Genomic DNA, 14,380 nt, shown 5'->3' on the forward strand with positions numbered 1-14,380 from the left:
TCAGCTGTGTTGTGCCCCCTCCCCACTCCCTGGCACTGTGAGGACACTCCAGTAGCTGTAGCGAATACACTGTTCCGGTTGTGGCACTTCGGGTTGCCTGCACTGGTCTTGCACTGCACTCCTAAAGCAAGACAGAGCTGAGTGAACTCTAGAAGCACCTACCATCATTTTACCAAGCTAAGAGGACTGCTTCCTTGTCATTATTGCCATATGCCTCAATCCTAGCTATATAAGAAGGCTATGTTCTGATTATTTCTCTTCTGAAGCAGACTTTTTTTTTTTTGAAAAATGCTATCATGTACTTCTGATTGTTCCCAAACTGGCTATGTAGCTGACTTAGAACTACCGATCCTCCTACAGCCACCTCAGGAGAACTGAGAATACTGGGATGTGCCATCATGTCTGGCATCAGTATATCTGTGTGTGAATGTGTTTGTTTGCACATGTATGTGATGAGGGCATGCACATGTGTATGTGTCTGCGTGTACATTCCAGAGAACTTTAGATACCACTAGTCAGATGGCATTGACATTTTTTGAGACAGTGGCTTTCACTGGCCAGGAACATGCCAAGAAGACTAGACTGGCAGACTAGAAAGACACAGGGACCTGCCTGATTTTACCACCCCAGACTTAGGAAAACAAGTCCACACCACCATGCCTGGCAGTTTCCCATGAATTCTGGCCATCTATCTTAGGTCTTTATGCTTGTAACAACTTTACTGAAGGATCCATGGGCATTCCAGTGAAACGGCTCTGTAGGAAAAGGAGCTTGCTGCAAAGCTTCAGTGCCTGAGATCGATTCCTGGGACTAACATAGTGGAAGGAGAAAACTAATTTCCTCGAGTTGTCCTGTGGTCTCCACCCTAAGCATGTGTGCAGCCCCCAACAGGAAATAAAGGTAAAAATATTTCAATAAAGGATTGCACACACTGATACGTTTGCTGGGACAGGGTTTCATATTGTGGCCCAGGCTAGTCAAGAACTCAAAGAAATTCCTCCTACCCAGCCCCATGAGTGCTGAGTATGCAAGTATGAAGCACTCGACATAATTTACATTTTGTTTCTTATGATGTTTGACATTACTCAAAGCTTGCAGACTTGGGAAGACTCCCCTCCTACAGTAGTTGACTGTTGGAAGACAGTATATATATCAGGAGGACATCTTCCATTCACAAAGTAAGCTGGCTGAAACTCTAGTCATACACTTCCTTACTTCCTACTCACTCTCAAACATGTATGTTGCCTCTGCAAAGTCATGAAAAACAAGTAATAGGCAATCACTTCTAAAATCCCACCAAAATTACTATCACTTGCCAATGCTAACTTACCTAACTCGTCTTGGGTTACATTTCATCAAAAATGCCAATAGAGATTCTTCCTCAGGCTCTCCCTTAATTCCACTTGTGTTATTGTTGTTGACAGTTCAGATTAGTCCTGGAGTACCCTTTGTTTCCCAGGCTCAATTCAAACCTGGGTACCCTGAGTATTGGGATTACAAGCCCACACTGCACACTGCTTTTTGTCATTCTGATCCAACCTGGGATCTGCCTGAATCTGCCTGACCTGGATTACGGCCCTCCTTAGGTGGAGTTTCTGTTTAGCATCTTCCTTCCAGATCTTCAGATCGCCTCCTGGAGCTGTAATGTCTTCACCATCCCACCTCTGACACCTTCATTAATATGCTACAGGTGACTGGAAAGCGGGCAGTGGAGGTATAGGACTGCAGATAAACCAAGTGTCTAACTTATCTCAAGAATTAGAAGAAGGAAAGTAGAGGACTTGAAGAAATCTCAGCTGTGGAGATTCAACTGGTTGGAGGCTAGTGATAGATTTGACCCTGAGGGCCAGAGGTCTTGGGACCTGAAGGTGTTAGACCTAAGGGCTGACCTCACACATGAGTCTCCTAGAAGCAAAGATGTGGGCTTGTCATTAAGAAGGTAAGTGTCTTTGCCCCTGAGTCTGATGACCTGAATTCCACCCTTAGGAGCAACAGAGTGAGAGCAAAGAACTGCTTTAAGCTGTCCCTTAGCCTCCAAGCATGTGGGCGTGCAAACACACACTGTAAATGTAACACAAACATTTGAAAGAAAAGATACTAGGACTATGGAATAAAATTAGAGGGTTGAGTGATTCCTTAGGATGCAGGAACCATAAGTCCCCCCTCAAAAAAAAAAAAAAAACAAACAAGGGGTCAAAGATAGCTCGGGAATATATAGCTAGCATTCCTGAAAGTAAAAGCAACTACTTCTGGAGTTCAATGTCATTCTGAGCAACACAGTGAGTTCATGACTATCCTACATGGTCGCATGAAAACACCACACAGTGTTAAAGGTTCTGCCTCAGAATCTCTGCTCATTCAATGTTTTTTTTTTCAAGACAGGGTTTTTCTGTGTAGTCCTGGCTGTCCTGTAACTCGCTCTGTAGACCAAGTTGGGCTCGAACTCACAGAGATCCACCTGTCTCTGCCTCCCAAGTGCTGGGATTAAAGATGTGCACCACTATCATCTGATAGCTTGCCCATTCATTTTTAATATTTTCCCCCTCTGTGTTTTTTTTGTGTGTAGGGAATACATGCCATTGTATGCATGTGGAGGCCAATGAACAGCCCTGATATTGTCCGTCCCTTACCTTTCATCTTTAAAAAAAGCAGACTTACGTTTATGTGTATGCGTGTTCTGCTTGCATGTACGTAAGTATACTGTGTACATTCCTAATACCCATGAAGACCAGAAGACGGCCACCTGGAACTGGAGTTCCAGATGGTTGTGAGCTACCTTGTAGGTGCTGAGAATTGATCCCAGGTCCTCTGGAAGAGCATTGCGTGTTTTTTTTTTGTTTACCACTGAGTCATTCTAATGGCCTCACCTTTCACCTTTTTTGAGGCACAGTCTCTTCTCATCTACTGTACATGCTGAGTTAGCTGCCCCACAAGCTTCCCGACTGTTCTCTCTGCCTGCTTTCTCACCACAGACTGCTGTCATATCCTTCCACCTGAGCTTTGGCAAGAGTTCTTTGGAATAAAACTCAGGTCCTCATGATTGTTGGGTATGTTTTTTTTTACCCATAAATTCATCTTCCCAACTCTTCAGATTCCCCATTTTTGATAGTTCAGGCTAATCTGGAACATCCTGTGTTTCCTAAGATGACCTCCAACAGTAAATATCCTGCCTGAGGCTGCTGAGTTTGGAATTACAGACCCCTGATGCCACTTGCTGCTCTGGAGCTTCATTCTTGTCTATGCCACTTCAGCCAACCTGGGAACTCAGCTTGACCCTGCTCTAGGTATGGGGCAATGCCCTCTCTGGGTGGGATTGGTGACTGTATGAACATATTCCTAACAAGTCTCCTTCCAGTGCCCTCCTGGGCTGTATGAATAAACCTAGATCATCTCCAACATTTACACCCTTAGTATTCAGCAGTGTCCGGGAAAGGGAACATGGAAGCATGCAAGAGAGCAGATCAGTCAAGTATCAAACTTACCTCAAGAATTAGAAGTAACGGGAGACAAGGAATTCTCAACTGGGGAGGAGACTTGACCCCTAGGGTCAGAGGTCTTGGGACCTGGTGATCTTGGTCCCTATAGATTGACCGCACCAATAAGCCTTCTAGGAGCAAAGAGAGGATATTAAGAGTTGGCAAGATGGCTCAGAAATAAGTGTTTCCTGCTAGACTAGATTACTCAAGCTTGATCTGCAGGATCCAAGTGGGTCTTCCATAGTGAAAGGGGAAACAAGTATTCTCTGCCATCCTAAACTATATAGTACACACACACACACACACACACACACACACACACACACACACACACGAGATAGATAGTAGGTAGATAGATAGATAGATAGATAAGCAATAAAAACATTTTAACAAAAGAAATCGGGGCTAGAGAGATGGTTCAACAGTTAAGAGCACTGGCTGCTCTTCCAGAGGACCCAGGTTCAATTCCCAGCACCCACATAGCAGCTCACAACTGCCTGTAGCTTTAGCTCCCTGGGAGCTGACACCTTTACACCAATGCACATAAAATAGAGTTAAAATAAATTTTTAAAAAAGAAATGATTTTTGTATTGTCATATAAATTCACTGGGCAGAATACTAGCATAGCATACAGGAAACCATGCATTTCCTCCTCACCGTCCACCTTTTTAGCTGCAGGGTTTCTTCACCACTGTCTGCACCAGGAACACTGTCTCCTGTGTCTGTCAGCTTTCTTGTTAGAGGATATCTCCCATCTATGGGACATGTGTTCTTGGGACTCGAGTCAGGTCTTAGAACTTGTTTGACAACCACTGTGCACTAGACCAACTCTACTGCTGCCCCCGTTTCTGATAGCCCAGCAAGCCTGAAAAACACTTTTTTCCATGTTGACCTCTAACTGGTTACTTGGGCCTCATGAGTGTGGGACTTTCCTCCATAACCACCACATGCCACTCTTGTTTTTGTCTTCTACCACTTGATCTGAACTGGAAACCCTCATGTGCCTGTCTGGCAAATGGAAACCTCCTCTCTGGGTGGGATCAGTGCCTCTATAACCGCCTTCCTTCCAGGTCTCCTTTAGGTCACCTGCTGAGGCTATAGAGTCTTTATCATCCCAGCTCTAACGCTGCAAATGTCTAAGAAAGGTGGTGGTGAGGTACATAAGACAGAAGATAAGCCAAGTGTCTAACTCACCTCAAGAAGGAAGGAGTGTAACTTGGGAGACTTGGAGAATTCTGCACCTGCAGAGGAGCTCCAAAAGGTGGGGGATGGACAATGGACTTGACCCAGAGGGTCAGAGGTCCTGGGACCTGATAACCTTGGTTTCCTTGGTATAGATATACCAATGAGTCTCCTAAGAGTAGAGGAGGGAGTTTGTTATTAGGAAAGCTTACCAGTGGCTAGCAAGGTCTCACAGCAGAGAAAGGCTTTTATCTGACCAATAAAGTTCAATCCCTGGGTCCGAAATGGTGGAGGGAAAGAACTGACTGCTTTAAGTCATACTCTAACCTCCATAGGTATGCCATGGAGGACTTCTAATAAATAAATGTAATTATTTTTTTAAAGAACAAGAAAAAATACATTTAGACCTGGAAATAAAATCAGCTTGTTGAGGTAGCCAAGGGCAGAAGGAGGCATGAGTTCCCTCCTAGCACCCAATAAGTGATCTGTGGTACCTCTTCTATGGCCACTTTCCTTCCAGGTCTCCTTTGGGTCACCTGCTGAGGCTATAGAGTCTTTATCATCCCAGCTCTAACATCCACATCCACTAACACACTGCAGGGGTCTAGGAGAGGTGTGGGGGGAATACAAGGCAGAAGATAAGTGTTTAACTCACCTCAAGAAGTAAGGGATTTAACTTGGGAAACTTGGAGAATTCTGCACCTGCAGGGGAGCTCCAAAAGGTGGAGGATGGACAATGGACTTGACCCAGAGGGTCAGAGGTCCTGGGACCTGAGACCCTAGGTCTCTTTGTCCAGGCAGAACAGTGAGCCTCCTAGGAGTAAAGATGTGAGTTTGTCATTAAGAATCCATGAGTGGCTGGCAGGGATATTGCAGCAGTTAAAGGTTTTTGCCCCAAGACTGATGATCAGGTTCAATACCTGGGGCTCAAATGGTGGAGGGAACTGACTGCCTTAAGTTCCCTAGATTTCCTTATGAACACCATGGAGAACTTGTGGTGACAAACACAGTATATAAATGAATGACATGTGGACTTGGAGATAAAGTCACTTAGTAGAGAGCTAGCCAAGCATGGATCAAGCCATGAGTTCCATGCCCAGCATCAAATAAATGTCACATGGTGGCTCAGGCCTATAATACTAGCTTCCTAATTGTGGAGATATCTGTAACACAAGTTTAAAGTCATCCTCAATGACATACTGAGTCATTGACTACATGGCTACATGAGACTACAAAATGCCATTAAACACTCTCCATAACAATTAAGAAATACCATTAAAGGCTCTGCCTTAGAATATCAGGTAGTTTTCCTTCAACTGTGTGTATATCCCACACACATACTACATATGAGTCAGGGTGATATGTGCCATGGTACACATGTACAACACAGGTCATTCTTAGGTGGGTTTCTTCAGTGTCCACCTTTTTGAGGTAGGCTTTTAATCTCTGGTGCATAGGCCAATCTATCCATCCCACCAAATTCTAGAGAGTTGGTCGTATCTACTGCCATATTACCATAGGGATGCTACCCATTGGTCTTCTACATGTCCTGGGACTCAGCCCCAGGTTCATGCTCACTGGCAAGCACATTATCTATTTAGCCATCTCTCCAGCATTCTCTCTTCTTTTCAGAGTCCTGTTGCCAGAGTTGGCCTCAATCTCTTAAATCTCCCCATGTGAGCCCCTGAGTGTTGGTATTTGCTGTGGACAATGGTCTTTCATCCTGTCACTTGTATTATTTTTAATAAAATGCTGATTGGCCAGTAGCCAGGCAGGAAGTATAGCGGGGTGATGAGAATTCTGGGAAAAGGGAAGTTTCAGTCTGCAGTCGTGACCCAGATGCCGAGGAAGCAAGATGTGACTGCCTTGCCCAATAAGGTACTGAGCCACATGGCTAACATAGACAAGAATAATGGGCTAATAAAAGTTATAAGAGTTGATAAGAAGCCTGAGATAATGGGCCAATCCATTTATAATTAATGTAGACCTCTGTGTGATTTCCTTGGGACTGAATGACTGCAGGACTGGGTGGGACAGAAACCTCGGTCAACAGTATTAGAGGCCCACACCATCACATGCTCTTTGGACACTTCTTGTCTTATGCCACTTGACCCAGTCTGGGAATTTCCTGTGGTCCTGCCTAGCATGCAACAAACCCACTTCCAGGTGGTACTGACTGTGTAGCCATCTTCCTTCAAGACGACCTTCTTGTTCCCTCCTGAGGCTGTCTGTTCTTCATGATACTTCCTTATACACCTGGATCCTTAATACACTACTGGTGTCTAGGAAAGGTGCTGGGTGGGTACAGGGTAGAGGATAATCCAAGAACATCTAACTCACCTCAAGAAATAGGGAAAGTAGTATGGGAGGCTTGGAGAATTTTCCTGTAGGGAAGCTCCAATGGGTTGGGGGCAGGAAGTGGACTTGACCTCAAGGGTCAGAGGTCCTGGGACCTGCTGACCTAGGTCCCTATTGGCCAAACACACCAGTAAGCCTCCTAGGAGAAGAGAAGAAGTTTTTTCATTAAGAAAAGATCTTGGAGCCGGGCGGTGGTGGCGCATGCCTTTAATCCCAGCACTCGGGAGGCAGAGGCAGGCAGATCTCTGTGAGTTTGAGACCAGCCTGGTCTACAAGAGCTAGTGCCAGGACAGGCTCCAAAGCTACAGAGAAACCCTGTCTCGAAAAACTTAAAAAAAAAAAAAGATCTTGAGTCCTGCATGTTATTTTAGCAGATAAAAACTCTCAAGTTAAGCTTGGGTCCCCAGCTTAACTATATGAGTTTGATCTTCAAGATTTACACAGTAGAAGGTTGTCCAGTACCATGCCTGTGTACATAGTAGCATGCACACAGAGAATAATAAATTCAATAAAAAGGTTTTTAATTAAAGGACATTAAGAGTGGGGGGACTCAGGTGGGTGGAATATTATCTTAGAATACAGGAAGCCATAAATCCTCACCCCAAAATTAAATGCAGGGTACAAATTAGATTAAGCCCTAGCATTCCTAAAGGTGGAGGAACCTGGCTCTGGGATCAATGTCACTCTAGTAATATACTGAGACTCTGGCCATCCTACATGGCTACACGAGACTAGGAAATGCCATTAAGCTCTCTCCATAAGAATCTGGGGTGTGTGTGTGTGTGTGTGTGTGTGTGTGTGTGTGTGTTATGAGGGTGCTGTGCCATTGCACACATGTGTAAGACACATCATCCTCGAGTGTTGGTCCTCACTATCCACCTTGTTGGAGGTACAAGACTCTAGACAGTTTCCTATACTTCTGCCTGCCCTCCTACCACAGGGGAACTGGGAGTGCAGACGTGTGCTCTGCACAGGGCTTTCCCATTTTCTTGGGACCCAAAGCCAGGTTCATGCTTAGTGGCAAGCACTTTGCCCATTAAGCCACTTGCCCAATGCTACTTCTTCCCAGTTTTTGAGAATCCAGGTTACCATGGAACTTCCTGTTTTTTCCTAAGCTATTTTCAACCTAATAATTCTCCTGCCTGAGTATTCAGGTAGAGGTTCATAGACTTCTCTTAGTTCTCATTTTTCTCTTCTGCTACTTCATCCCACCTGAGATTCCCTCTATCTCTGCCCTGTTTGAGTGAGATCTGTCATTGTGTAACCATCTTCCTTACAGGCGTCCTTTATGTCCACTCTGTGACTGTAAATCTTTATTATCTCACGGCCGATATCTACAGTCTTAATCCACCATTGGTTTCTAGGAAAGGAACTGAGAGGGTATGAGATACAAGATAAGCAGTGTGTCTAACTTGCCTCAGGAAATACAGAAGTAACTTGGGAGGCTTGATCGTCAAGATTCCTCCTCCTGCAGCAGAGCTTCTCTTGGTGGGGAGGGGGGGGCGGTAATGGACCTGACCTCAAGGGTCAGAAGTCCTGGGACCTGCTGACCCAGGTCCCTACTACTGGCTTGGCACACCAATGAACCTCCTTGGGACAAAAATGTGAGATTATTATTGAGAAAGTTATCCCCAAATTATGGTATTTGAGATAAGTGAGATGGCTCAGAAGAGAGTCTTTTGCCACAGTGATCCACTTAGTGGATCACCCAGACCCTTGAGCCCTGGGTGGTGGTGGTGGGGAGAACTGACAACTATATGTTGTTCTCAGATCTGCCCAGGTGAGTCATGCTGTGTGCCTGGGTACACACACATAGTGTAATACAAAATTGTTTTGAAAGAAAGACAGACTATTAGGACTGGGGGATAAACTCAGTTGGTGCAGTGATAGCTTAGCTCAACACTGTACATAGTAGCTCAGGCCTGCAATCCTAGCATCCCAAAGGTGAAGGCAGCTGGAGATGGGGTTCAAGGGTCATCTATGGCCACAGAGTGGGTTCCTAATCACCCTAAATGGCTAAACAAGACTATAAAATGCCATTTATAGGCTTTCTCTCAGAACCTATGTTTATTCTTTTTAATCTTTGTGCTTGTGTTGTCAGGTGGGTGGACACCATGACATGAGTATGCAGCCCACAAGAACTCCCCATCCTGTTAGTAAATGCTAAGTCTCTTGTTTTCTACTGTGTTTACTGGACGAACTGGACTACAAGCTTCCAGAGAGTCTATTTCTGCCCGACACCCTGCCATGGAGGACTGGGAGTGTACTGCTCCTCAGCTTTCACACCACCTCTGGGGACTCAAACTCAGGCCCTCATGTTTGTTTAGCAAGTACTCTACAATCAAACCATCTCTTAAACCCTCCTGTCTCACATGTGTAAAGACTCAAAGAGCCTGGAATGTTCTTTATTTCCCAGGCTGACTTCTAATGGAAAATTTCTTCCCCTAGATCAGAGTGTTGAGATTACAACCCCACACCAAGATGTGTTGCTTTTGGCTTTGATTCTTGTCTTCTGTGAACCCATGCAACCTGGGACTTCCCTGTGACACTGCAACCCCCTCTCTGGGTGGTATCTGAAACTACAGAATCATGTTCCAAGCTTCCTCCAAGACCCCTGCTGGAAAAACTTTATCACACCATCTCCAATACCTTTGTACATTTCAAAGTTTCTAGGAAAGGGGGCTGCAAGGATAGGAGATATGCCAAGTGTCTAACTCACCTCAAGAAATAGGGGGAATAGCGTGAGAAGCTTGGAGAAGTCTCCTGCTGCGGGGGAATGCCAATGAGAGGGGGTAATGGACTTGACCCAGAGGGTCAGAGGTCCTGAGACCTGAACACCAAGGTCCTTACTGACTCGTTACACCAATCAGCCTCCTAAGAAAAAGATGCAAGACTGTCATTAAGAAAGTATATTGGGCTGGGCGGTGGTAGCACACGCCTTTAATCCCAGCACTCGGGAGGCAGAAGCAGGCGGATCTCTGGGAGTTTGAGGCCAGCCTGGTCTACAAGAGCTAGTTCTGGGACAGGCACCAAGCTACAGAGAAACCCTGTCTCAAAAAAACAAAAAAAAAAAAAGAAAGTATATTGGAGGAGGCTGGGGAGATAATTTGGGAATTGGGAGTACCAGTTTCAGTCTCAGCACCCAATACAGTGGTTCACACCTGTCTGTAACACCATTTCCAAAGGATCTGATGCCCTATTCTGAATTGCACAGGGACCATGCACACATGTGGTGAAAAAACAGACATGCAGGCAAAACATTCATAAAATAACACACACAAAAACACACAAACACACACATATATATTATATATAAGTATATCATATATAATTATATGTGTATATATAATTTTTGGGTGTCATCTAGATGCTCACCCTACAGAGGAGCTGGCCAACATCTCTACCAACTAATTCCATTCCTGAGCCCACATGCTGAAAGGAAATAAACATTTCTTTGATGGATGGAAAAACTCATCTTACCCAGTTGTGTTAAGAAGGCAGGATATACAATCAATGCATACAAAATTAAGAAAACAGAGACTTTAGAACTAGAAAATGAACTCAGTTGGCAGAGTGCTAACTTGGAAGATAAGAAGTCATGAATAGGTAGTCAAAATGGGAAAATGGGAATACAATACTTCAGACATGCACACTTAGCATTGAAGAAATGGCAGATTACTGTGCTCATGAGGTCACAGTAAAAACATGGTGATCCTACATGACTACATGAACGAAAGATCATGAAAGGATCTATACTGAAATATACATATAATTTTGTAATTTCTGAGGTTTGTGACCCAATATGTGCACTGATGGGGAAGCTGCAGAAACATGTAGATGTGGTTGTGTGTATGTAGTGAAAGGAAACAGAGAAAAACAGAGACAGACAGAGAAACAATAAAAAAGATAGGAAATAGAGATGGGCAAATAATGATGGACATGAAACTATGAAGTCCACTAAAAGGCTATCCTTCAGAAAGTCCTCTGCTAGGACCCATGTAGTTCTCTGTACTGGCCTAGGCACAACATGTCTCATGTGTGCAATTGGAGGACACCAGGCATCATAGGATGTGGTCCCAGCCCTCCCCCTTTTTGATCCAGTGCCTTTTCTCCATTTTGCTCTCACAGTTTGCTGCCCTACGAGCTTCCAGACTGCTTGTACCATCTCTGCTGCCCAGGTGGCCACAGAAACACACAGAGCCTGACCCATGCTACTCCCTCAATTTTGCCTGTGTTGCTGGGCCTCAATCTCAGATCCTCACGTTGCAGGGCAAATGCCTCTCAAATAAGTCATCTCTTCAGCACTCCCTGTCCTCCACTGCCCAGGTTCCAGGTCACCCTGGGATATCTTATGTTTCTCAGGCTAATATATAAACAATAAAACTCCGTGAGCCTCTTGAGTCTTGGCAATTCATGCCCTCACCGCTTCAACACAAGATATTTTGGCCCTCATTCTTGTCTTCCACTACTCATGATCCATCCACATCATCTCCCCACTCTCTAGCACAGGAAGCAGTCCTTCTATTTGGGGGAATTGGGAATGTAGAGCCATCCTCCTGCCAGGTATATCTGAGCAGGTCTTGGGTAGTAAGGTCTCTACCATGCTACTTACAAAATCAGCAACTGTGGTATCCTACAGGTCAAGACATGAGTCACGGGTGGGGACCAGGCACAGGTGATAATTCAAGCGTCCCACTCACCTCAAGAAATAGGGGAATAACTTGGGAGGCTTGTAGAAGTCTCCTCCTGCAAGGGAGCTCCAATGGGTGGGGGGCCGGTAATGGACCTGACCCAGAGGGTCAGGGGTCCTAGGACCTGACGGCCTAGGGTCCGTGCTGGCCAGGCACACTGATGAGCCTCCTAGCAGAAAGGTGCAGGATTGTCATCAAGAGAACATATCTGGCAAGTGAACATATCTGGCAAGTGTATGCCAGGACTGTGTTCAACTGATCCAGTCTATTGCTTGGTGCTAAAATCTAATCTTATCTTTATTTTCTAGTGTGTGTTTGTGTATGTATGGGCGGGACTGTGTGCACGTGTGCACTCGCGTCCTCATTGGCATGACATGGGGCACTTGGTCAGGTCAGAAGACATGGTGTGTGTTTCAGTTCCCATTTCCCAATCTGAGTTGTTGTCCTCAGATTTGGCAGCCAACACCTTCATCCTCCAAGACCTCTTGCTGTCTCTCAATAGCTTCTGCCTCTCCCATGGGTGTGGGGGAACCCGAAGTGGTCCTGACCCAGAGGGTTAACAGTCCTGGGACCTGATGTCCTAGGTCCCTACTGATCCCGTATACCAGTGGTCGTCGCAGGAGCAATGTTAAGTGACTGCTAGCCAGGGAAGGGGTGTGCGTCCTATAAAGAAAAATCAATGACTCTTGTCATAAATTGTTATTAGCGTTTCCTAGGGTTTCTCTGGATAAATGCTTTTCCTGCCTTCCTAGGACTGAAATGAACAATTGAGAATCTTTGGACAGTCTTCATAAGAGAGAACTGACAACCACAACTTGTCCTCAGTCCCACCCTCTTCTGTAATTGTATACAGTTGCTGGGTGTAAAATTCACACAACCCATGTGATAAAATGTGTTAATAAAAGCATGTGTATGATCAATAGGTGTTGTAATAGGAGCAGCGGGGCTGCATCCCCAGCACCCCAGCCACCTGGCTAGCTTATGCCCCGAAATAACAACACACAAACTGTATTCATTTAAACACTGCTTGGCCCATTTCTATCTAGCCTCTTCTAGGCTAATTCTCACATATTAATTTAGCCCATTTCTAATCATCTGTGTAGCACCGGTCTTACCGGGAAGATTCTAGCCTACGTCCATCCTGGGTCAAAGCTTCATCACGTGCACCTCAGAGAGCAGAGCTATCACGTCTACCAGGGAGAGGGGAGCATGGCGTCTCTGAGCTCACTTCCTCTTCCTCCCAGCATTCTGTTCTGTTTACTCTTCCCACCTATGTTTTAACCTATCAGGGCCAAGCAGTTTCTTTATTGCTTAACCAATGAAATCAACAGATTGATATATGACACTCCCACATCACTTCCCCTCTTTCTGTTTAAACAAAAAAGGAAGGCTTTAACTTTAACATAGCAAAGTTACATATAACAAAACACTTATCAAGCAAGAATTACAGTTACAATATTTATATCTATTTTATCTTTTATCATAACAATGGAAAACTAGAACTATAACTATCTATCTATTCTTCAACTCCATAAAAGACTCCAGAAGAATACAATATTACCTAAGCAAACAAAAAGTAAGCAATTTTCAAAACTCTAGAAATGACAGAGACATCTCGCTGCCTGGACAGTCATCCAAAGTTCCTCTGTACCATTGGGACATCCATCTTCGGCATACAAGCCCATAGTTTCCAACAGACATTTCCACAAAGCAGGAAATTTCAAAGGCAGTCACTATCTGCTTGTCCTGAAGAATATCTTGCAGACTCTTTCATGAATCAGGAACCCCGAAAGACCATCTTACCTTTAGGGAAGTTTAGCAGTCCTCTCTCTGCGGGTTTTCTGTGTCCAGTTTATGCAATAGTACAGGCAAGAACAGTTTCTTGCCCAAATGGCTATTAAACTCTATAAGGATCCTCTTCGATGCCCATCTTCTTCTTGAAGTAGATTGGTGCTGCCAGGAGCAGAGTGTCTCATTGTCATGAAAAGTCCTAAGTTATTAAAACATTAAATGCCAAATTCTGCAGTCTTTGAAAGATATGAAGAATGTCTATTAACTGAAATGTATCTCTATATATCTAGAAAAATCTAACTAACATGACTACAAGCTTGACTATTACTGATGATTATCCATTAACCTATATTATATAGGATTCTTAATTATACATTACATTTTTAATGAACTACACAATCACAATATCTTAATCAATAGCAGAAATATGCATATACATATAACAAAATTGACCTTAAATCTCTATCAATAAAGCAAAATCTATACTAATACAAATTATTCATATCTATATCATATCCCCCTTTAAATGTTAAAGAACGTTTATAAACCATATTTGGGAACATGGGCGCAGTTTTTTCTCTCCAAACTGCTTCCTGCTAAATGGGGGCGTTGTTAATTAGGTCTTTCGTGGTATAACCTGTGTGCTAGTTTCATCTCAGTTGGCAGTTGAGTGAAGCAATTTTCTGAAGATGTTCACAGCAACCCTTCAGGAGGGCGTGGTCCATCATACCATATTGGAATAGAAGAAATGAACAGGGTCTCATCCTCTATGAAAACAAAATAAGAAACTTCTTTCCAAAGCATCATGTCCTTAGATCCAAATTTCAAAGTCAAGGCATTTTCAAAATATCTATGTTGGAGTAGTTCAGCAGCATTTATAAA

This window comes from Microtus oregoni, unplaced genomic scaffold (assembly GCF_018167655.1).
Source record: "Microtus oregoni isolate MIOR12 unplaced genomic scaffold, Mior012 000029F_ref0000214, whole genome shotgun sequence".
Taxonomy (NCBI): domain Eukaryota; kingdom Metazoa; phylum Chordata; class Mammalia; order Rodentia; family Cricetidae; genus Microtus; species Microtus oregoni.